The sequence below is a fragment of the Cygnus olor genome, chromosome 2 (assembly GCF_009769625.2).
Source record: "Cygnus olor isolate bCygOlo1 chromosome 2, bCygOlo1.pri.v2, whole genome shotgun sequence".
NCBI classification, from domain to species: Eukaryota; Metazoa; Chordata; class Aves; order Anseriformes; family Anatidae; genus Cygnus; species Cygnus olor.
The window spans coordinates 123,969,433-123,994,735 of NC_049170.1; the positions used below are offsets into that span (position 1 = coordinate 123,969,433).

Here is a 25,303-nt window from a genome sequence, read left to right on the forward strand (position 1 = left end):
AATTCTTTAATAAATAATAAGAAGTTCCTAAGGAGTTTTATGAGACTGCAACATCCCACAGAGGAAGTCAGCCATATGTTCATAGCATACTACAAATTTTGCTAGAAGGGGAAGTCTAATTGAAATTTCTGTATATAAAATTAATAAAGAAACTCTCATTCAATGACATCCAGTTTCCATCACTAAATATATAGATAAATAAAAGATGCTAAAAATTTCACCCATTTACACCTTTTTTTTTTTTTTTAAGTATTGGAAATTAATGGAACAATCCCTACTATTCCTTGCCATAATCCCTGTATTCTTTTGGATAATATACAATAAAAGATACTCACTTTCATTTTCATCAGAAGCCTGAAGTTGTACCTGATCTCTGATCACCCATTCCTTTTATCAGTCACATAGTTCATTCCTTTAGAAATTCACTCTAGTTTAACAATATTTCCTGTCACTAATAAAGACCAGGATGAGATCAGGACTAGAATAAAGTGCTTTCCATTGGCTCAAAGAAAAAAAATAAGTGGATGGAATTGATCCTTCTGTTTAAACATTTTTCACCACAATGTGGTGGTTTTACTCGGGTGGGCGGCCGAGCTCCACCACAACCGCTCTCACTCCCCCTCCTCAAAGAGGAACGGGGAGAAAATACGATGAAAAGGGCTCAAGGGTTGAGATAAGGATGAGGAGATTGCACAGTAATTATCGTGATGGGCAAAACAGACTCAGCGTAGGGAGATAGTAAGATTTATTGCTTATTACTAACAATCTAAAGAAGTGAGAAACAAAGGAAAGAAACCAAAAACACCTTCCCCCCCATCCACCCTCTTCCAACTCCTCCCCCCAAGTGGTGCAGGGGAACAGGGGAATGGGGGTTATGGTCAGTCTATAGCGCTTCTTCTCCGCCGCTCCTTCTCGGTCACTCTCGTCCCCTGTGCTGTGGGGTCCCTCCCACGGGATGCAGTCCTTGGTGAACTGATCCGGCGTGGGCTGCCCACAGGCAGCAGCTCTTCAAGAACTGCTCCAGGTATGGGTCCGTGCCACGGGGTCCATCCCTCAGGAGCAAACTGCTCCAACCTGGGTCCCACACAGGCAGCAGCTCCTGCCAGGTCACCTGCTCCTGCGTGGTCTCCTCTCCACAGACTACAGGTCCGGCCCAGAATCTGCTCTGGCGGGGGTCTTCCACAGACCGCAGCCTCCATCAGTGGAGGTCCACCTGCTCCACCGTGGTCTCCTCCACGGGCTGCAGCGTGGAACCCTGCTCCACCGTGGTACTCCATGGGCTGCAGGGGGACAGCCTGCTTCACCATGGTCCTCACCACAGGCCGCAGGGGACTTCTGCTCCGGCGCCTGGAGCACCTCTCCCCCTCCTTCTTCACTGACCTTGGCGCCTGCAAGGCTGTTCCTCACTCCTCTCACTCTCCCAGCTGCTGCGTGTGGTGCAGCGTTTTTTTTTTCCCTGACTTAAATATGCTCTCACAGAGACGCAAAACAACATCACTTATTAGCTCAGCTCTGGTCAGCAGTGGGGCCCTTACCAATCATGGGGCAGCTTCTAGATCCTTCTCACAGAAGCCGCCCCTATGGCCCCCTGCTACCAAAAACCTTGCCACGTAAACCCACTACACACAGCCAAGGTGGAAAGTTTGATACCACTGAAATTGCTGTGTTACTAATGATTCACTATAACACAATTTTTTGTTATGTTACTTTAAGCTAAAAAACTTCACTTCCTAACCAAACTTACTATCACTGCAGAACTTGAATAGCAATAGCTCAGTTCAAATGTAGCCAAACTAGGCTTAACATCCTAAAACTTGAGAGCTTCATTAAATATTAGATTAATTTAATGTGTTTTTTTTTTTTTTAGATTAATTTCAGATTAATTCTCACATAAGCATTTGTGCAGCACAAGCAGTATCTTTCCTTTCTGTCAGTTTCATCATCTGATGGAGGGTGGAAAGATGAAAACGTATAGAGAAGATGTACAGTGATAAAGTAAGTTGAAGAAGATTTAATTACAGTCTATTATTACATATTTTGCCATGGCAAGCATGAAAAGGTAAAAGAGTAACATAAATTTGCAAATGATTAGAGTGATAGAAGATACTGGAGCATCTTAAATAAATAGTGGGCAGTTTGAAATAGCAGAGCAAGGTACATGGCTATAATTAATGTTACTGAACTCACTGCTGAAGTTTAAAAATGATTTGACAAAGTAGAATGCTTTATGCACATCAGATGAATTGAGTATTTCTTCTAGCACAGTTAAAAATACATTAAAAATTTCAGAAAGTGGGTTTATGGGTGTCTAAGGGAAATCACTACAGATGGGTATGGGAATTCTGAACCGTTGTGAAAATTGCTAACACTTGCATAACAGCAGCTGAAAGAAAACAGAAAAATATTCTTGCTGCTCCCAGCATAATCATTTATTTATTAGGGACATGCCATTTATGTTTGGAACTTTTCGTATGTTTCCAATAGGGTATGTCTACAGGGAGAAGACAGAATGAAGCAATTTAGGGCTGAATATATAATATAGTAAGGTTCAGATCCACAATCTTATTTATTATTTGTTTGGGGTCCCTGTAACTCCTTGCCATTGTTTAAATTTCCATTGGTAGCAATAAAAAAACAAATTCAGCTATTGGGAGGTTCTCTCTTCATCACACACTACTGTGCATGTTCAGAGAATCATAGAATGGCTTGGGCTGGAAAGGACCTTAAAGATTAACTAGTCCAACACCCCTGACATGGGCCGTGACATCTTTCACTAGATCAGGTTGTCCAAAAGCCCTGTCCAATTCAGCTGTGAACATTTCCAATGATGGGGTGTCTACAACTTCCCTCTTTCAGTTTCTCACCACCCTCATCATGAAAAATTTCTTCCTTATATCCAATCTAAATCTACTCTCTTATTTTAAAACCGTTGTTCCCTGTCCCCTATAGTATGAGTTCATATCATACATTTATACAGTATAACCAGTTACATTTCCCCTAGGTCCCTAATAGCTGATTTTCTAGAATATATTAAGTACTTCATGTTCTTATAATAGGTAGATGGACTGGTTACCAACATGCATCAAAGAAGATATGCTAACAGGTTGAGAACTACACAGTTAGTGCTAGTCTGTGCCCATTGGAGACAGCAAGGATGGCCACTGCTCTCTCCTGAGCCTCCAGCACAGAGCCTAGGAAAGATAGTGACCACCCATGCTTGGACATAAGCACTCATTTTTTTTCCAGTATATCCCATACCAGGGCATGAAGGACAGCAGCCCAGAGACCCACTCTACTGCTTCCCTGTCAGGATACTTCAAATATGATCCCTAGGTCAAGGGAAGGAACTTGGCATTGAGAGGAGAGAGACAATATGTTTTGCCCCTTAAGAATACCAAACAACCATGTGTGATAGGGACAATGGTTTAAACAACTGACTGGAAAAAAAAAATCAGTTTGATTGGGGGCCACGAGAGAGAAAGCAAAAATCATTAAATAGCTAGTGTAGGGCAGTAGCTACTACTAAACAATCTGCTAACAATGGCAATTGCAGATAAATCATTCTTATCATCACACCCTAAGCTCTATCTCATCATAGCTCAAAAAATAAAATGTTGTCAGTCTGAGTAATAATAAAACAAACATGGAAAACATACCACAATATTGACAAAATGTAAGATAATCAACAAACTATTAGAATGGGCCTGTTGACTCAGGCAAATGGAATGCAGTAGAGCAGCTGTTAGCTTTATCCTGCCCATAAAGGAAAACCTTTGTGACTCACTTAGGGCTTTATGAATTACCAGCTTGTTTTCCCCTCTCAGCTTGCACCTATCTCAACTCCGCTTGCCATAGCAAGTGCTATTAAACACTTGCTACCTTCGACAGAGAAAGGAATAAGAAATTCACTAATCTATTTTTGAAATTGTTAACAGCAAGTTAAGTGATTTAGCTTCCACCAATGGGCAGAAAAGAGCATAAGAGCTTTTGGGAGCCTTTTCAGCTTCTGCATGAAAATGTAAAGAGGTCCAATGGGAGCACAAATGAGATCTTGTTGAGTGATGCCAGAAAATGTTCCTATTTGGGCTTTCAGAAAGAAGGTATGGTATTATACAAAACTGAGTGAAAAATATAGCTGAAAGAGTCAATTCTAAATCATTGCAAGGATCTTGATCATATTTTTTCCCTATTCAGGTACTTGAAATAATAGAATCATAGAATGGCTTGGGTTGGAAGGGACATTAAAGATCACGTAGTTCCAATCCCCCTGCCATGGGCAGGGGTGTCACCCACTGGAACAGGTTGTCCAGGGCCTCATCCAGCCTGGTCTTAAACAACTCTAGGGATGGGGCATCCACAGCTTCTCCGGGCAAGGTAGAGATAAGGTAGAGCAAAATGGATGTTTAGGGACATTCCGTAGGACTGCAGGCTCTCTAGATCTTGTTAGCACTGAGTCACACAGCGTGGTGCAAAGACATTGATTTCCTCAAGGACTTGCATTTTCTAGAAAAAAAAAAAGTTTTGTTTTGTTCTGTTTTGTTTTTAATCATTAGTTTCAGTACTGAAATTGCATTTAATACTCTGTGTGCAAAAGCACCCAGTCTTTAAGACATTGCATTGCAGAATATATCTAAATTGCTCCATCATTGCAATTATAGATAAACTACTCAAGGCTGGAAATAAAACTAAAGGAATACATTTACATAAGCATGACTGCATTCATTTTTGATGGTAACAAAGTGAAGATCAAGCCCAGGAAAAAGCAAAGACCTTTGCAAAGACCTTCTTTTTAAATCCACTGCTCTGAGATGTAGCCAAGGCATGGGAATCTGTGAAGTGAACTTAACATTTTAAAAACTAAATTTTGGGGGAGAAAGCAAAGGCAAATAATAATAATACCCATAAGGGACTAGTACCTATAAAAGGAGAAAATAAGAGGGATCCAAAAAATCCTGAAAACCAAAACTGAGCAAAAAAGCTCAAACATTTAACCAAAATTAAAAGCAAAATACTTTTTTGAATATATATATATATATTTTTATAACAGGTGACATTTGTAAATGTGTTTGCTCAATATGTAGAAAGGATGAAGTGATTTGTGTTAGCTCATGTACTAAGCTGCTATAAAACTTGGGTGAGAATCATCATCAGGTGGAAGCAGCCAAATGAGTTGTGATGATGTTGTTCCATCTTTGGAGTTGCACCATTCCAGCCATTGCCAGGGGCTGTCTGCTACGATGACAAAGCCTATTTCCCTGACAAACAGGGGTCATTTCCAACATCCACATTTGGATCATTTCTATTTTGGATCTTGAAACTTTTTCACAAAATCAGAAAAAAACTAGTGCATGTAGCCTCCCAACGACCCCACATGTGTATTTTGCAGAGGGTAAAATCTGCACACGTGCTTGCTGTCACCGAGAAGAGCCCACCTTGTCAAGCAGTAGTGCGAGAAAGCTTTCAACAGAGGAAAGGAACAGATGTGCTGAGGACATCTTCCAACATGTTAGAGTAGTTTGCATCCCTGTTCCTACAGCAGTGGTAGCCTCAAATGGACATATTAGTGACAGTCCTACCAGTCCTACCAGATTCTGGCTTTCCACAGTACTCTGGATGAATGAAGTGAGGAGGTAGCTCACCGATGAGCTGAGGCATCAGAAAGCCAGGGGGGATGATTCCACCATGGTGGCCATCATCACCACCACCACTCAGGCGGGGTGGCCAAGCAGCACGTCACCACCGGACGGCTCAGAGCAGCCGGCTCGCAGTTGCTAAGAGACAGCACATGCCAACTTGGCTTGAACGAAAGCCAGCTGAAACCGCGGGGCTGCGGGAGAGAAAGGCTCACACCCAGAATGCCAACTTCTGGTGTCCTTTCTTCGGCTCCCGTCAGCTCCGCAGCATTGTAGGAGTTGGTTTGATCAGGATGGCCCTAGCACGAGCGGTGACAACTTTGCCAATTCTCCCCAGTCCTGCTTCGTAGCATGTATTGATAATGGCAATGTGTTAATTATAGGACACACTTGTGAATTGTGAATTCAGCAAGAAGGAACACATTGCGGCACAAAATGTTCCGCTCGCACCAACGTGTGCCCACCCACCTATTTTCTTCCCATTCAAATTGCTTTCCACTTGTCTCTCAATTTCGCCACTTCTCCTCTGTGTTTGGCAAGGGCCTCCTGAAGAAGGGGGTCCGAGCCGGTCAAATGGTTAAATGGGTCCCAGAGATGAACGCACTGAGCTTAGCTCACTGTGAGTTCTCTGATACTGGAGCACCGAGAGATGGGCAGATAGGTCTGAAAACCTTCACAAAATCAAGAGTTCCTTGGAGTTTAGCCTCAGGGCTGGTCCTCAAGGGTAAACCAGAAACATTTAATTTCAAAAGCTTCAGGCATGCTGACAAGGACAAGTAATCATACTTGTCTGCTGTCTTCACCCAATGCATTCACATAAACCATAATTGGTCAGAGAACAAGAATTAACATTATTCTCTTACAAAGAAGGCTCCAAGTACTGCAGCTAGAGATTTTAGCCAAGTGTATTTCTGCACTTTAAACTGAAAGTCAGATTTCTGCCCTGGACAGGAAGGCTAAAGAGCCTTCATTCATCAAATACAAATCCATGAGCAGTGAAGCTGCATTTCAGAAGCAGTGAGGGTCTGTACAAGCCTCATGAAAAGCAGGATTAAAAATAAGGATAAAAGCAGGATTAAATGTGCCACACAAAACGATTTTTTTTCAAACAATTGCTCTTTCTAAGCAGAGGTTACTAGCAGTGCTGGCTCCACAATAGGGGTCATGCATACTTCACCATGTAGAGGTCCGGACACATCCTAGCAGCTAGCAAACAGGGAGGAAAAATGGATCTTCTCCTATCTTGGATTCTACAAAAGACAGAGAAACTTCATACCTTCCCACATGCCCCAGAGAACAATATTAGGAGGAGTATTTCCCTCACTTGCACTGGTCCCTGATGCTACAAAATGTTTCCACAGTCAGAATCCAGATGTGAATCCTGACCTAAAGCTGCTATTAGTGTACTGAATTTCTTGCTTTCATTTTTGTCAGGTCTCCTCTAAAGAATATTGGAGTCACCCCAGAAGAATACAGGTGAGATACTTTACAGAGTGCTCATCTTCAACTATATCAGTCTGTCTTTCAAAAACAAGCAAGCAAAACCTCTAAACACTCAGCTTCTACTATTTTTTTTATTTTTTTTTTTAATTCAAATAGTAGTACTTTCTGCAAAATACTGATTTGGACTACAAATTAAAAACAGTGGAAAAGGAGAGGAATAAAGTGGAAAAAAGGTGGTTTGAAATTGCTGTCTACTATTCAATAGATATTTAACTGATGATCAAAATAACACCTTTGGGATTATTCCCCATCATTATTTAATTTTCTCTAACTTCTACTTTCCTCTAAGATGCTATATGTCTAAATGCAGTATACAAAAATTAACATACAGACACTTACCATAGTAATTATAGAAATTCCATTAAGAAAGTAATATATCTATATAATCACACATCATTCTTATCAGATTATCCAAAATAATGCTTCTTACAAAGCTAATCATATACCTACATGCCTAAATACATACATACTCACATACCTAATATTGGTTTAGATTTTTAAAAAGCCTATAAGATAGAGGTTGTACAAGCATTTTTGTCCACTTAATACAATGCCTTTGGAGGGTTGTACAATCTCTGATCTGATATCTGATATCAGAATAATCTGATAAAATTAAACCTTAAAAATATAAAATATATGTTCAAGCTTGCAATCTTTTTTCATAGTAGTCCCACTGAGGTAAATGAAATGTTAAGTACATACTCACAGAGGCAACAAGATGACTGAATGGACAGTTCACATCCTACAAAGTCTTGCCCTGGAAACACGTTCTTTTCCAATTTAATACAGCCATAGTCCTTAATTCACCCTTGGTTTAGCAACTTCCCCCAGTGGGGAGAGTTCCAGATGAAGTGACAGGGCAATAAGGACCTAGTGGCAGCATTGTTTCTGAATTCACTGTTTTTTGTCACTTTTTGTTACAATATTAAAATTATTTGAAAGTGAAGGTAGTTTTTCTGTGAAACAGACAGGCTATTGACACTGTGTGACATGGGTGACTGGGGGAGATTGTGCATGTCACAATATATTTGTGGTTTGACTGTTCTACCTATGGATAGATCTGTTTTTAAAAGCCTCAGTTTATACCATCTTCCTGCAGGCCATTTCTTTGAGTTGATGAAGCAAATAATGTTTTTTGTTTTGTATTAACACAGCTTTTAAGGGGTTGTCAGAGAAAGACTGATGAGGGGTTAAGAATTTCTTTTTGAAGTTGTACAGAATTACCAACTAATGAGTTGATTTCTTTGATGGGTCTTTTATAGTTGGCTGCAGCTGGACAAGAATCAACCACAAAGGGATCTTGATTTTGTTCATCGTTAATTCCAACTCAACAGATGAAGTCTGGCTATCATCGTCACCTTCACAGTTTGCCTTTGTATTATGTGAAGCTTGCATACTCAATTAACAATCTGATTAGCAAGTTCTTACATTCTTCAAGTAGCTTTCTTCATTACTGCCAACATATCAGGTCCTTCAAGCAGGATTAAAAAAACCTTAATGCTTTTTGCAATGGTATGATTTATAATGCTAGTATTTAAGATAGCAAATGCACACAGGCCAGCAGGGGAAATTAGTAACAAATTTCAGAAAGATATGAAGAACCACAAAAGTATTGAGAGAGTTATTTCACTAAAATCTAAAGAAAAAAAAAATATTTTTTCCTCATTTCCACAGAAGCTGTATGTAATAATGAGGTTTTCAGTTTTGCCACTTTTGTTCAGATTTTAATTTTTTACAAAATTAAAACAAAGCTGGATTCACAAAATGCTTGGGTATTCTAGACTCTGCTGCAAGTTTAAATCCTGCTCTGGACTGGAAGTTAAAACTGATGGCTGCTCCAAAATAAGTAGATGCCACTGTCTTCTGGGTCCCTATTCTCCAGCCTGAAGTCTGGAACCACTGTTCTGGGAAGTCACACCAAATAGGGATCACCTGGTAATGGCTGAACTTCACACAGTTTAGAGCTTTACTTCAGGTTTACTTGATGTTTTAGTAATAGTAAATAACAAAATATTGAATAGCTTTTGTTTGGTGATTAGAAATGATGTCAGATTTGTGCCTATGGGAACTACACTTGGTTTTAGTCAGATTTGATATGTAGAAAATATCCTATTTCATTTTACAACTGCCTTAAGTCCCAGACAAAAAAAAAAAAAAAGTCACACAGGGAGATGATTATAACTTTTTTAGCCAAGTTACCTATTACACACAAAGAAAAAAAGGAAAGAAAAATGCATTGGAATGAAATCCATTGCATTTAAAACATTGTTTACAATGGTGTTTTAAATAATGTTTGTTTTTTTCTATAGCACATCTACAGACTGAACCATTCCTCCATTCCTTTTTTTTTTTTTCCAGTTATCTGAAAGTTTTGTATCTGCTTAAGTAAATATTCAGAAACTCCTGTTAATTAGATCACTTCTATAAAATAACACAGAACTGTGAAACTTCTCCCTCTTCACTTTGCACTAAGTCACATCCAACTGCATCACTCAAGTCATGATCCCATAATACATTGTGAAAGACCCCTGCAACCCTGGTGTTTAAAAGTTTAAATTCACAAAATTTTAAATTCAACTGAGTAAAAGCAGTCTCTTCCATCACACTATCCTATGGAACAGGCCACCAAGATATGACTCTAGACTTGACCCTGCGTGCTTAAGATGATGTTGTATGCCTTGGGGAAACATGAAACGACATGTCTTTCTAGAAATACAAAGGCAAAAAGAAATCATAGTTTTCCGAGGAAGCTCTATCATTTTTATTACTACTTCTAAAGATTTATATAACGCTTTGCACTTGAATAGCACACTCTTTACTCAGTGATCCCAAAATACTTTGTAGTAGTGTATTTCACTTTGTGACAACCCAATGAAATAGGCAAATAACACCATCTCCTTTATATAAATTGGTCAGAGAGTCTGAGAAAGTTAAGCACCTAATTCAAAGACCATTAAGGCAAATGAAAAGACTCCCAGCAGGCTTTTGGTCAGTTACTAATGAGACATCTCAGGTCATACAAAAAATTTGTGACAGAGAGCAGAACTCAAGTGTCCTTATTCCAATTCATGTGCCTTAGGTAGACATCGCCCACCTCCTATATAAAAAAGATTTTTCAAAGGGCACATTTGTGTCTGTCATCTTCATAGCAGAGTGTCAAATCTATAAGGTGATATTTCACTGATTAAAGAAATAGCTACATAGCAAAAGGTCCCAGGTGGGCGCAGAGAGGTCTTGCAATGACTAGCTATCTGAATCACAGTTCCGGGAAATTAAGGCCATATTTCAGGCCAAAGTGACCCAAGTGTGTGCTGACCATTTTTATAAGTACAGGAAATCTTCACTAACTGAAGAAAGAGGAGGAATAATAGGAGGAATAACGCTCTGATGGGAGGATAAAGACACAGTTAGATGCTTCTCAGAAATAATCAGTAACACGACAAGAAGCAATGGACACAAACTAAAATATAGTAAATTCTGTTTAAATGTAAGAAAAAACTTCTTTACTGTAAGGGTGGTCAAACACTGGCAGAGGCCAGAGAGGCTGGGAAGTCTTCATCCTTGGAGGTCTGCAAAACCTGACTGGGCATGGCCCGGGACAGCTTGCTGTAGGTAGCCATGTGTGAGCAGGGAGCTTGAACCAATCTCCAGAACTAACTTTGTGCTCAAAGAATTAAATAGTAGCTAAGACAGAAGAAACCTTCCTAGGCGGCTTGGGATTTAAGCACACACTAAAACAGCAAAAAGCCTCACAGACAGTTTACAACCACAAGAAGCGGTTGTAAAGACACTTCTTCCTCTGCTCACCTATGAGCTCCCCATCTATCTCTTGCTGCTGCCTCAGATCTCACATCACCCTTGACACTGCAGTGACGGCAGGCTGTGGAGGTACTGGGGTGCTATAGTTTAGAGGTGCCGTAGTTTGGAGATCCACCATACCCTGAGTGACAAGTGTATTGTTCACATCCAGCTAAGCTCAAATAACTCTTTTTTCAACCATTTTTCATAGCATCTAAAATAGACGTCTCTTTTTCAAATAATCGTTTAGAAGACAAGTAAAGAAATGGGGGAGAAATAACCTTAAACTGCCTACATTTTAACTGGAAAGCTTTTACCTGCACATTAAGGTGCATATCTGACACAAGCACACACTTGGATTAAATTCCCATCTCTCTATTATCTCGTCTGATACTAAATACACAATGGGTTTCTGGGGAGCACAGCAGGACTTGACTTATTTGACCACAACAAGGGACAGCTAAAGGGATGACAATTTGAGATTCATGCCCAGTGGGTCTATGCCCCTCTCTTGAAGCTTAATTCCTTTTCTTAAATGGATCCCCACACTTTCCTTCCTGAATCAAATGTATTTGTTCAGTAGGAGCAGAGCCCATCCTTTTCCTCAGTGTTTGATCAAAGTTTACTTTCCTCAGCATTTAGCTTGAGGAAGACGGTCTCCATCTGAGAATATGGATATCCAACATGATACGACAAAAATATCAGTCATGTTTTTTTTATGAAAGACTTATGCAACATATATTTGTAAAGAATAAAATCTGTAGAAAAGAGCTAACAGTCCTGACACAGTACCTCTTCATCCATTAGAGATATTCTCAAGCTAAGGAGAAATAATTCTACTAAAAAAAAATAAGTAATTGATGCACTTATATTTATTTCAAGCTAACTAAAACTGCTACAAAAGCCAGCTTTCTGAAAGCCATGCCCCCACCTCTAATATGCATTTTAGTCACCACAATCCCATACTGAGCACAAAAGGTAGAGTTAAGCAACACATTTCCCTGAAATGGCAATGAAGTGCAGCCAAAATAGAGATAATTATTTTAATTAATGGTAATGATTTTAACGGTTGAACATTTTAACTAATTAATTATGATTGATTGCTTGTTATTAATCAGGAATGTGATTCAAAGTTCTAATTGAAAACCTGGGAGCAATGGGCACTAAAATATGATATACTTCTGCTGAGAGAACAGGCATTTATTTTTGATATGAAACACTTCAAACTAAAATTCATTTTGACATTTAAGATAGCCAGAAAATAACATACATCTCTTTCACAGGAGACTTTTCACACACAGACATGGGTATCTTAAAATACCCAGATAACTAACTTGAACAAAAACGAGGTGCTCTTTCTGGGCTTGTTTAAAATCTGCTTAACCCTCCTGTGCTACGCTTGCTGTCAGCATGGCGTCATGCTGCCATATTTCCATACACGAGGGAGAAGCTAACTGCACAATATTTATGCAGGATATGAACTTGCTGAAGGAGCTTTATAGAGCCGCTGTTCTAAGGATCTCAGAGAGGCATTTGTTGAATTAAATAGCTCCGTGAGCTTTTCCCTGGGATGCACTCCATCACCAACACATTACTCCTGCAAGCCTGGGTTGAGGACCACGCTGGTAGACCAGCATATTTCCTACCCAGAAAAATCCCTCATGACATCTGCATGCCAGCAATGGCTCTGGAGCTTCAGGCAGCATGAGGGGACACCATGCATATAGGGTTGCACCCCTGGGCACCAGGGACTATGGCTTGCCCACCCACCAGCAGCTGGGCCTTTAGGCAGGTTCAGGGTTTGCCAGCCACATCTGGCTGCCCCATTGCTGCTAACCGGAAGTCTCGGCTGCCCCCACAGCAGCTGCTGGACCTCTATAAGCGGCAGCGGGGTGTATCTGGGAAAACCAGCTGCCTCGCCAGCCTTCTCTGAGACACCAAGGGTGGCTCAGCAGCTGCCGCACAGTGAGCCATCTGTCCTGCAGGCTGGGCAGCACCGTGGGGATGGCTGCAGGAGGACCAAGAGGTGTCCGTCTATGTCTCTATACTGCAGAGAGAGGAAATCAGGTGCCACAGGGGACAGTTTGGCATTATCCTTTAATCGGGGTAAAGGCAGGCTACCTCTGAAAAAAGCATCCCTGCTCACACACTTACTCTGGACCCATTTTCTCTTCCCTTCTCCCACTCTTGTATCAGATGTAGACATCCCATGGCTGCAGGGAATTCAGTTCAGTAAGGTGAGTCAACAGATAACTTCTCTTTGGGGGGAATGGAGGACCAAAGCCCCTGTCAACAGCATCCCATAGAAAAGGGGCTTAGGTGGACCAACCAAAGACCAGTGGAGAAAGTGAATGACAGCAGCCCTAGCAAGGAGCCATCTCAGGCTGTGAGCAGGAAATACTGCACAGTGGGAAGGTCAGAAGTAGCTCTATTTCCAGGAGGAGAACATCTAATATCAGGCTGTAAGCTGGTCCTCTCACTCAAAAATTTGTATTCAGAATTTTTCCATGGTTACTAGTGCTTCCCTGAAATGAAAGATTTAATAATAATTAAAAAACAAACAAACAAAAAAAAAAAACAGGGCTCTCTTAGGAAGAAAGGGGTAATGCAAGAGTTGTAGTGCCACCAAAATGTTTGTAGAAGAACCATGGAGCTTTTTCACAGCTTTGATACAGGATTTGCTCCCTCACTAACTGATTCAAAAAAAAAAAAAAAAAAAAGGAGAATCCCCAAAGTACCATTTGGCAACTACTATAAATAAATGTTGCAGGCATAATATTGCTTTCCTCTTCCAAAAAGGAAAAAAAAAAAAAGAAAGAAGAAAAAAGAGAAAAAAGGCATTAATTTTTACAATAAATGTATGGGCTAGAAACTTGTGGAGCTGGATTAAGAGAACATGACGCTTCAAGCACAGCCCTAATGCTACTGGTGCCAGTGAGACTGTTTGGTGTTGGCAGGGCTCAGTTTCAGTGCAGGCAGGACTGGGGCACTGCATGGCTACCACACAGCAACATGCAAACAACTGGAGAAAAAAAAAAAAAAAAAAAACACATCAGAGAATGGAAATACAAGGACTCTGGCAATCTTTGTCGTGTAGCTCAGCCCCAAGGTTTGGGGCTCTGAAAATGTTTTGTCTGGCCCAGGGATCTGTAGATGCCTGCATCTACAGACAAACTGTACAGACAAACTGCTGTCGTGACTTACCTGGAAACATGATTTCAAGATTATTTTGTAATCCTCAACATTTTTAAAATATAAACTGAGGTTCTCACCATACAAATTCAGGGTGTGTGTTTAGGAGATCAAGGTGGAGGAATTTGTCCAAGTTTCTAGATTTTTAAATTTATTAGGCACCTTCATGCTGAGCCTGAGAGTCCTTGAGCACTTAAATTAATCCTATACAAAAAACCAAAAAAGTACATTTGTGATCCAGGCTTAAGCAGTCATCCCACCCTGAGCTCTGTCTAAATATTCCCAAAGTCCAAATGTGGTCAGACCTATGCTTAATTATGATAGTACTTACGGCTCAATTGCTCAGACATGCAGCAGAAGCCCCAGGTCCATGGTGTTGTGGTGCCTGCAGGACACTGCATTCCCACCCCACAACCAGGAATGACAGCTCTGGAAATGATTCGTGAGTGCACCAGACATCCCCAATTTAGCCATGGCAGTGCCCATCAGAGGAATACAGACACACAGAAAAATCATTCACCTTATGTTCTCAGCATAAATGTACCTGAACCTTTAATTCAGCCCTCAAACTATGGAGAGTGGTTTCCACTCTGGGCACTGCACATTTACCTTCTGTGTTGAACCATTAAATTGAGCTTGGAACAAGAGAAAAGGAAAAATAAAATGTGGACAGCTTTGCTGATCTAAAGAAGGCCAGAAGGGACTCAAATCAGAAAGTTGAACTGCCCACCTACCTCTCTTCACATCACAGGTGGAAAATTTAGCAACTTAGCACGCTGCTTACCTTAATTACTTGCACTGTGGCATAGGTAGAAATTCCTTCCCATAGCACCCCTATTTCGACAGATCGTTTGTAGAGCTGACCAGCAGACACTGATACACAACAGAGTACTTGCAATTTTCCCTTCTGAAGGGACATCCCACAACAGACAATACCCCGCCCTACCCCAAAGAATGGCGACTGGCCTGAAAAGTGAAACAAACTGGGAGGGCAACACTGAAAGGACTGCGCCCTTACGTTCACTATTTGTATGTTGAGCTGTTTAGTTGGAAAAAAAAAATAAAATAAATCATTGTTGCTGATTGCATAAATAAGCCCCAAAGCTGCAGCCCTGTGTGCTCTGCTCCTTTGAAGGACTGCCGTATCATATTAGCAATCATCAGAGAAAACCCTGCCTAGAAACTTCTCTGAAAAGCTGCAGCACTTCAAGAAGGATCAGAAAGAAATGTCAGTAGGCAATACTCCCCCTTGCCCCTTTAGCATAATGGCTCAGGAGAGGGAGATTACAACAGGTTTTCATCATGAATATCTTGTGTTTGAGCAAGGAGCAATTTCCTGACAGCTTTGATTCCAAATTTCAACATTATGTCACTTGCTGAAGTATCAGACACATCATTAACCAGCTCTAGCAGGTTTTGTTATGATATGATGAGTCAATGTCTGCCTAGAAAATTTAACCCCTTTTTCTCTTTCACATGTTTCGAATGAGCTCTCTCCTGGAGACGTCTGCCTTTCTGAACAAGATTTCATCTGAATCATAAAATACCCATTGATGCCTTAGTATTTACACAGCACCTGCTCACGCTAGTTCCTTGTCCTCTGGCTTTTCCATGCAGTAGCTCTTTGCATAATTCAAAGGGCTTTCTAGACTTAATTGTCTTCCCCCTCTTCAGCAGCTAAGCATTATTCCTCATCCCCACCTCTCAAGTTCAGAAAAAGGGAGGTAGCTATGGTTTCTCACTGACTTCTTTTGGATGGCTATGGGGTCAGGACACCAGCACACACCGCAAGCTCGGACCACCCTTGCCTTTCTTATTGCACTGTTTCTGTGCACTACCCCAAGTTCAAGGAGTGCCACAGGTTTTATGAAAAGTCATATTTCACAGAGTGCCTGCAGAATGATTCACATATTCTAGTAATTGCTACGCATTACTTTATATAATACTTTGCAAGACTAGGATCTAGGAGAGTTTTTTAAACTCATATGTATCCAGAAATCAAAGACTACTCAGGCCAAAAAAGATGTGTTGCTGTAGCATCAATTCTTCTTAACCTTTACATCTAGGACAGGTCTGCACAGATTTCTAAACCATGGTGAAGGGAATGGGAAGGGACAAATTAGTCACTTCACATTCTCCTACGCTTCTTCTGTAGCATAAAGAATTTAAGTCTACCACCTCATTTTCTCTTTTAATTAAAACACCATTATTAGGAGGGGTCTATTAATAAATACTTGGCATCCTCTTTGTCTTATAGAAAATCTGTTTAAGTAGGGGACTAAACAGTAAATCTGTCTTTTTTACAAACAGTAAGCAAGCAGGCCAAACACCACCCTTCCATTGGCCAGCCAATGGAAAATGACTAAATTAAAATCGAGATTTGGATGTTGCAACATTTGAAACCAGGAATGCAAGCTTGAAATATGCAAAAGATTGACAGCAGAGAAGTATGTTTGAGAAATCAGGAGCTTCTATACTGCTGTGCTCAACACAAAACAGAAAAATAGACGATAGTTTCCCCTTCATCCCTGACTCTGATCTCCAGCAAAACTACAGCACACTTTCTCATCTGGATGGAGGAAACAAAGCCTTCCTCACCTGTCTGTATCCTTCAAAATTCAGCTGCAGCCAGGCTTTCTGATGAAGCCCTGCTTGATCTGGGAGCATGGAGGCTGTCCAAAAGCAGGCATGACCCACTATTTGCAAAAATTTATTTTCCGTGTTATATATCTGTGTTCATTTAGCACATCTTTTCTCTTTCTTTAAAGCTACTACACAAAGTGTTTTCATCAAAATATGTTTGCATGTTTAAATGCTTTGCAATACGCTTAAAGCAATTTGTTTGGCTTTGTGAAGCTGTCAGCACAACTTTATTTTCAGTAGGTTATGACTATTTATTACTCTTTCACAGAGGATTCAGGGAAGAAAAGCCTGTGAGCATCTCCTGGGAATCTCTTCCGAATCACCTTAGCACAGGTATGTGCTGAGATAATGCCATGGGTTATGCTCAGAGAGCAGGGACAGCTCCGGACTGTTTGTCTTGAGCTTAAATGCTAAATATTTTTGTTTAAAAGCATTCATATTTTTAAGTGAAACTGCCTGAAATCTGAATTAGATGTGAATTTACTTTCAGGCTCTCCCTGTTATTTCCTGTGCTGTATCCAAACACCTCAGTTACTTATAAAATACACACACAAAATATTTCTTGGCTGGTAGGCTGAAATGTCCGTGCAACAAGCCAGGACTTGGGCAAATATTTTCAAGGTGTTCACACATTTCATGCCTGCTTCCACATAAAGCTGTTTTCCCCCAGCACTGCATACTCTGCATTTATGAACCTGATTGCCTTTCCTTCAGAAATACCAATGATAAAAATAGAGGAGGAGGTAGTAAGGACACAAAGCTGGTTTTCAGTCAAAACATCAGCCTTACCAACACCAATTGCTCCCCTGACAGCAGCTGCAAGTTTCTCACCATTCCAAGGAAAAGTCAGTATGAGAACAAGAGGCATGCCAAAGGCTGTAGTTCAAAGTTCATTCCTACTAGGCTACACCTACAACTGCTATGGCTCTTAATCAGTAATTAAGAGCTCTAGAAATAGTTATGTAAATTAATATTATACATGGAGAGAAACATAACGGCATAGACTTTTCTTAAAGCTGTCGTTCAATCTATCAAGATGTTGCAGAAGTATTTAAAAATAAATAAATAAATTCAACCTAGGGACTTTTCTTCCTTGCAAGGCTGCTTTGCAACATGCCTGTGCAGCTCAGACCTCAGGTTTCTACTGAAAACTGCCTTGGAGAAGAGGGTGAGGCTGCAAAGCCTGGGAGGAGAGGTGGAATCAGGGGAGAGAAAAATCTCTGCATGCACTTGAGCGGCAAATAGACACAAATCCCTCGCAGTGTTGTTTTTGCAGAGAATGACTGTCTGCTGAAACAGAAAACAACAACAACTGTTTGCTGGTAGCCTCAACACAAACACCAAGCATTCAGCAATATGAAACTGCCTTTCAGCCACGCTGCTGACTCGCCAGGGGAAGAACTGAGGCCAGTACGAGACAGCACAAGGCAGATTTCACTGTCAGCACCTGCCCAGGAGGGAAAAAAAAGGAAAAAAAAAAAAAAAAAAAAAAAAAAAAAGCTTTTCCCAGGCTGCTGGTCTGACTGCTTGTTGGTCTGTGCTCCAACACAGCACTGAGGATTTCCATCCCCCTTACAGCTCCCTTCGCCTCCAGGAGTGGAAACACTTGCAGTGGGTACCCAAATTGCCCTGGTTAACTCCTGGCAGTGCAGCAGGACAAGCCAACAATGATCAATAGAAAATCACTTCCATTTGGCGAAGCCAAAACCACAAATTTATTCCAATTGCTCCATTTTTTGCTTGGTTTCCATTGTGGAGTAAAACAATATTTAGAACATTAATTCCTGTATAATTTGGAAAATCATCTAGACCAGGCAGTGCTGTGATAACTGTGTTATTAACCCTGTAGGAGTCCCCTGGCTTAGACTGTTTCCTCTAAAATATTCCAGTAACAGAGGAGGAGAGAAATGCCAAGGAGGTGAGAGGGAAGGCAACGAAACTCACGGCAAGGAATGCAGTTGTCTCTGTAGCTGTTTAATAGATAAGAATGAATGCTGCTGTTTGACTAGATCCAGTCTCTGAAATATCTAATTAAAACTGATGTGCTTATTTAGTTTCCAATTCATCACAGGTGGGCCCACATTAATGTGAAAATGAAAGTAAATTACCAGCATTTGGCAATCTCACTGAATGTCATTCACATTATTAGCTCAAATCTCAAAATGCATTTTAAAAATATGGTTCATAGGTAACAATGTGCTTGAGAGCAAGCAAAGCCTTGAATCTCCTAGTATGTTACCTGCGTGTAAATTCAGACTTGACTGTGGGAGCTGATGATGAATGCACATTGTGTGTGGTAAATCAAAGCCTCTAGGCAACATGTTCTTGGGGAGTTTCACCCAGGTTCCTACCCCTGTGGTCACTTGGGAATGGTTTATATTGGCCCCTCTCCTACCTGCCCCCCTCCAACAAGATGCTCATGATAACTTCAAGCCACTGAATTGCAACCAGATTTGGGGATTGTGCTGGTATTACAGAGAACCTGAGTACTTCAACTACAGTGTGTTCAGCTTTATAAATGAAAACAGAAAGAGACAGACAAATGTGAAAATCAAAAGTCTTCCACAAGTCTTTCTAAAGTATTTGGATTTTATTTGAAATACTGTATCTATAAATTTTACCCATTACGCATGTTTTGAGCTGGTCTGAATAAGAAATCTGAAATTTGTTTGATTGGCTTAGAAAAATATACACAAAACTGAAAAATACCTCAGGATGCTTAAATGTCACAAGTTTTTAAGAACTAGATTTTTACCCAGTGCTCAAAGGGGACTGGATTTTATTGTCAAGAAGCATACATCCCCTCAGATTGAGTTTGTAGGATTCTACAAAACCAAAGCAATTTTCCATTTCAATCTTTGATTGGGACAATGTAAGCAACATCTCATAAGGCAAAGTACTGTACTCAGAGGTTTACCCAAGTGCTCTACGTGGCCAGTCTACAAAACACAGTGATGTCAAGCTTATTATCAAATTTCTCAAGTTCAGGCAATTATTTCATTTTACAATGAATCACTGCATTGTCTTGAGTAGTTTTGGTAACTTGGAACTATAATACACAGTCATTATAGTGAAAAGAGCAATTTTTTTTACAAGACTTCAAAATAATTTTCCTTCTGCTGCTTCCAAAAACAATGCTTTTGTTTTTAAAAAATAATTGTCATAATATTATTACTGGATATTAAAAATATTTTTGAGTTATTTTTCTGTTTTAATATTCTTCTCCATTACTCTTTCACCACTAAAAATAAGAGGATGAAAAAAAATATATATATATATATAAACAGATTTTTACATTCTTTTGTAACTGTGAAAAAAACACAGAAAAGTAGCAATTTTAAAATTTATTTTTTTTGAACACATTTTTCTCTCAAGAGAGATAGAATTTCTTTGAAGGAAATTATACAAATTTGAAGAGTGACATATATAGAGATATATCAAACCGTAGAAGAATTTTTTCACTAATGACAATGAACCACAGCCTATGTTTTTACCAGACAAAAATGTTTTCCCCTTGGCCAGGTGACCATGCCAAAGCACTGCAGCTCCCTGTAAGCACCATTTTAAACTCAGGTTCCCATTATCAACCACAAGACATCCGCAAGTGTTGTGTTGAAAAGCGAGTAGACTACAAAACCTCATAGAATCACAGAATCATTAAGGTTGGAAAAGACCTCCAGGATCATCTGGTCCAGCCATCACACCTACTACAATGTCACCCACTCAACCATGTCCCTAAGCACCAGGCCCGAACTTTCCTTGAACACCCCCAGGGACGGTGACTCCACCACCTCCCTGGGCAACCCGTTCCAATGCCTGACTGCTCTTTCTGAGAAGAAATGTCTCCTAATTTCCAATCTAAACCTCACCTGGTGCAACTTGGGGCCATTCCCTCTAGTCCTATCACTAGTTACCTGGGAGAAGAGGCTGACTCACAGCTCCCCACAACTTCCTTTCAGGCAGCTGTAGAGAGTAATAAGGTCTCCCCTGAGCCTCCTCTTCTCCAGACTAAACAATCCCAGTTCCTTCAGCTGCTCCTCACAGGACTTGTGTTCCAGGCCCTTCACCAGCTTCGTTGCCCTTCTCTGGACATGCTCCAGGGCCTCGATGTCCTTGTTGTAGTGAGAGGCCCAAAACTGAAGACAGTACTCGAGGTGCGGCCTTACCAGAGAAGAGTAAGGTACACCCAGTACAGGAGACACCTGTACTGGGAGACAATAACCTCCAGGGTCCTTCTGGCCACACTGTTCCTGATACAAGGATATCACTGGCCTTCTTGGCCACCTGGTCATATCTTCCTTAAAAAGATAATGAAGAAAGGATGGGAGATCAGCAGGAGCGACACATAGGAGAGAAGAAGGAGGGGAGGGAAGGCCTAAAGATAAAGATATCATGCGGGAGAGAAATCAACCTAGACAGACATTTCATTGAAGGAGAGAAAGAAATAAAATATATAAACAAGGGTGCTGAATCACAGCCCAAATAGTCTGAAGAAAATGTGACACTAAAAGCAAAGAGGAAGAAGGACAAAGACATAATGGCAGCCTATAGCTTCCTCATGAGGGGAGCGGAGGGGCAGGTGCTGAGCACTGCTCTCTGGGGACAGTGACAGGACCCGAGGGGACAGCATGGAGCTGGGACAGGGGAGGGTCAGGCTGGGTGTTAGGGAAAGGTTCTGCACCCAGAAGGTGGTCGGGCACTGGGACAGGCTCCCCAGGGCAGTGGTCACAGCACCAAGCCTGTCAGAGCTCATAAAGTGTTTGGACAATGCTCTCAGACACGTGGTCTGGTTTTTGGACAGTCCTGTGCAGAGCCAGGAGTTGGTCTCAACGAGCCTTGTGGGTCCCTTTTGACTCAGGATATTCTATGCTTCCATAATCCTACGTGGCAGGTGGGTTACTCACTTTGGTGATGTGGTGGCTCACTCTCCCATCCTCAGACCACCTGGAGATTGAGGTGACATCTCCCACCCTTGAGCCCTAGCAGTAGATGCCATTTGCACATGCCATTCCTCCAACAGGGCAGAAGGACAAACATTGCTACCAGCATCAGCAGGACACTAGCTGGGGATTGGGCTTTTCTCCACCCAGTCTTTTGAAAGAATCATTTGCAGTGAATAAAGGGGAGGCTGAGAAAACTGTAGAAAATAATAGTGAAGAAGTGCTATAGTTTGATGAGTGTAATAACCTTTCTAACTAGTCTCCTATCACATTAGGTTCCCCATGAAATTATTTAAAACAGCAGGGAATCAAACATCCCCACATTATTAACCTCTAGCTCGTGCTTATTGAAGAAAATCAGGCAGATATTTTATGGGTCTTGCAAAGCCAGTGAACCCAGCATCCCAGCCTATGTCAAGCAGCGCCGTGGGGCCATGGGACTGTGGGACCGTGGAACTGGATCCTCCTGCTGACAAGGGACAGCCCTGAGGTTGTATCAGGCTCCAGAGGGACACCCCTGGGGTGTAAATGCTTCCAGTCACAACACTACACCGCAGTGGCAGCAGCACAGGTTGTCAGACCTGGCACTACAGTGGCTCCTGCACTATAAATACAATTGTTAATAAAGTATTTAAATATAAAGGGTTTTTATATGAAAACTGGTTGAGATTTCCCAAACATTATGAAGAAAATATTTTCAAACCCAGTGAGGGTTTTTTTTTAAATAAAATAAAATAAAATAAAATAAAGAATAAAAACAATACCAAAAGCTTTAACCCAGAAATGAACCAAGTTGGGTAATCAAAGCATCCAGAAATGAACCAAGTTGGGTAATCAAAGCATTGTACTGTGGCTTTTACATCCCTTGCGTCTTTTCTAAAGTTTAAAATATGGGAAACTACCACACAGAAGAAAAACAAGTAACCACCTTCAAGAACACTTATTAAATAAGCCCATGAATTTACATCATCCAAAGACAAAGCTGAATCATCTGAATGATTGGCTCTTCCTGCGTATTCACAAATTGTGTTGGGAAATAATTTAACACATTTTTTAAATGGTGATCGTCACTCAGAGTACTATGTTGTGTAGTTGGGGATCCACTGCTGATATCTGGATTTAAACATTCTGTTTTGGTTAAACTCTTGGTGGGAAACGCAGTTTTCTTCTGTTGCCAACAGACATATTTTTTATTCCCAGCAAAATTCATAGGACTGTATATTTTTCAAATACTTATGCTTAATGAGTAAATGTGCTTTTATAAAATCCTAAGAAATTTAGGACAACAGAAAGTCATTCAAATGTATTTTGAAATATTTAAATCTTTGGAGGGCAGGTTCGGATTTTTAAGGGGTTACTTTTGACATTTGTGAAGATACACATCCATAAATTATTGGTAACACTGAGCTCTAGCACTCGAAATGCAGCGAAGGACCTTGGCGGCGGCACGGTGAACAGCTGCTTGTGGCGAGGCTGCCTTCCCAAACACCCAGAGGAAGGTAGGGAGCACTGAAGTGTTGGCTGAATATTCAAAAACATTGCAAAGAATAAACCTCACCGAAAACAAAATGTGAGGAACACACTTCTGTTTCCAATGCCCCTTGGGCAACACTGCAGTAAGGACCTGACTGTATATTTTACACCTCTGCTATGCTCTCATACATATATGCTTTCAGCAGAATTTTTTAAAAACAAACAGAAAAGCCTTATTACTATTTCAGTGTCTCCAAATAACATTGGCATCTCATAGAAAAGAAGCATTTCCTGTGTACAGCCTTGCATAATCACCTAGCTGCACAATGGGAGGTATTTGCTGTCTTCTGAAGTATCACGTATTAGCCCTGGTGGGACTGCAGCAGGCAAAACAACGGGATGATCCGGCACGATAAACCTGATGGATCAGAGGACCTGGGGGTATACGAGCGGGCATCTTCCAATAGCACATGCAGTTCAGCATTTGAATGAGGAAAGCAGGAGAGTTTTATGGTGTTGTAGGGTCTTTTCTGAGAACTGCGTTACTGATAGTTTCCATCATCTTTGCACAAAGCTGTGCCTGTCAAGAACAAGGGCTGCCACTATGTCTGGGCTGTGCACACATGCTGTAATAAAGACAGATTCCTCCACTGAGGACTTACAAGCCAGGTTTATGACAAGACAACATACAGATGCAGTACAAAAACACAGAGGAAGAGAGGAGATAACAGTAAAACAAGCATGCATTTTTCATAATAGGCAGTAATTTCATGGCTTAATTTAATCAATGGTCTAACTAAGTGCAGTACCTTGCTTTTCTCCTGTACGCATAAGTTTTAAGGCCTCGTTAACATAGAATGTGTGATGAATATTTTATGGTGACTTATTCCATTTTATTCCACTTTATTCCATTTATCTAGTGGCCTCATAAAAAAGTAAATATTTACCAACCACCATTACAAAAGCTGGGTGGAATATTTTGCAATAATTTACACTTCCTGTAATAAGAACAGTAAACCACTGTCCAGTTTTGGACTCTGCTTTGTGGAAAGTGCAAACAAAGGCTATTGATGGTGTTCACAGTGTTGGGTTACATCACTTCCCTTACAACTTTTCTACATTTGTAAAGGTCTCTGGGATACACCAGCAAAAAAAAAAAAAAAAACAACAACGACAAAAAAAAACAGGTTTGGGTACCCTAAGTTTTAAGTGTTGTAATAAAATCATTTCCATGGGGAAGAGGAAAAAGCTTCATTAGTTTACATGGTAAAGCTCTGGTCTTAAGGACAGACTTTAAACTGAGAGAAAGGGGAGGGTGGCTCAGAGCGTTTCATCAGTTACTATAGAGAAACAAGTTGTGTATGACTTGACAGTAGAGTATTAACATGAATAAATGAACAAGGCAAGGGTAATGGCCTATTCCCTTTGTCTGCCATCAGTATTTTACCCTCCACAAAAAGGTAACATATGATGGAGTCTCAGGAGTACCTGCAGAGGTTTGGCCAAGAAACTGGCTATTGATAGATATGACTGCACGCATTTAATTTCACTTCAGAATATCACATCATGTAGGAGTCAACTTTACTGGCTATCTTATAAAGTCGCACAAGACATTTAAATTTCAGAAGAGGAACAATCATCCTACTGCTTGTATGGAGAACAAAATACGTGCTGTAATTACAGGTGCTGCCACCACTGATTTGGGTAAAACTGAAACGCATCTTGCAGGTTCAAGTTTTAAAGAAATTGGAGTAAACTCAAATCTGGTGCAAGCTGAACAAGACAGTAGAGTTAAAAGTGAAACTAGTTTGGCCCAGTTATTTTGAAGTGAATTTACTGCTCTTGAAAGACAGTCTAATAATGAAAGCCCTTTATTTATCCACAGAGGTACAACATGAGCTGAAGTGAAGTTGCCCACCAACACATTTCAGCCCATTTCTAGGGAGAAGGAAATGGGAAAGCATGTGCATCCCATTGGTCATGTCCATGGATATCTCTGAACTTCTTGGACTTGCTGGCAGAGTTATCATCGCTTGTACCAGCATTTCTCTTGCAATGGACACTTAGGCTCACAGAACCAAAATGAGATCAAGTGCTTCATAAAGGCTGCTGAAACACAGC

The 25,303-nt window shown here is 40.7% G+C and overlaps 1 long non-coding RNA gene across 2 annotated transcripts in view; it reads right to left on the reverse strand.

Annotated features, from left to right (window-relative positions):
- The window catches only part of LOC121064384, an 86,576-nt gene extending 71,398 nt beyond the window's left edge, over window positions 1–15,178 (reverse strand). For both annotated transcript variants that reach the window (XR_005816483.1, XR_005816484.1), the window contains exon 1: window positions 14,911–15,178. This is a non-coding gene — a long non-coding RNA (uncharacterized LOC121064384). The remainder of the gene's footprint in view (window positions 1–14,910) is intronic.
- Between the last annotated feature and the right edge of the window lie 10,125 nt (window positions 15,179–25,303).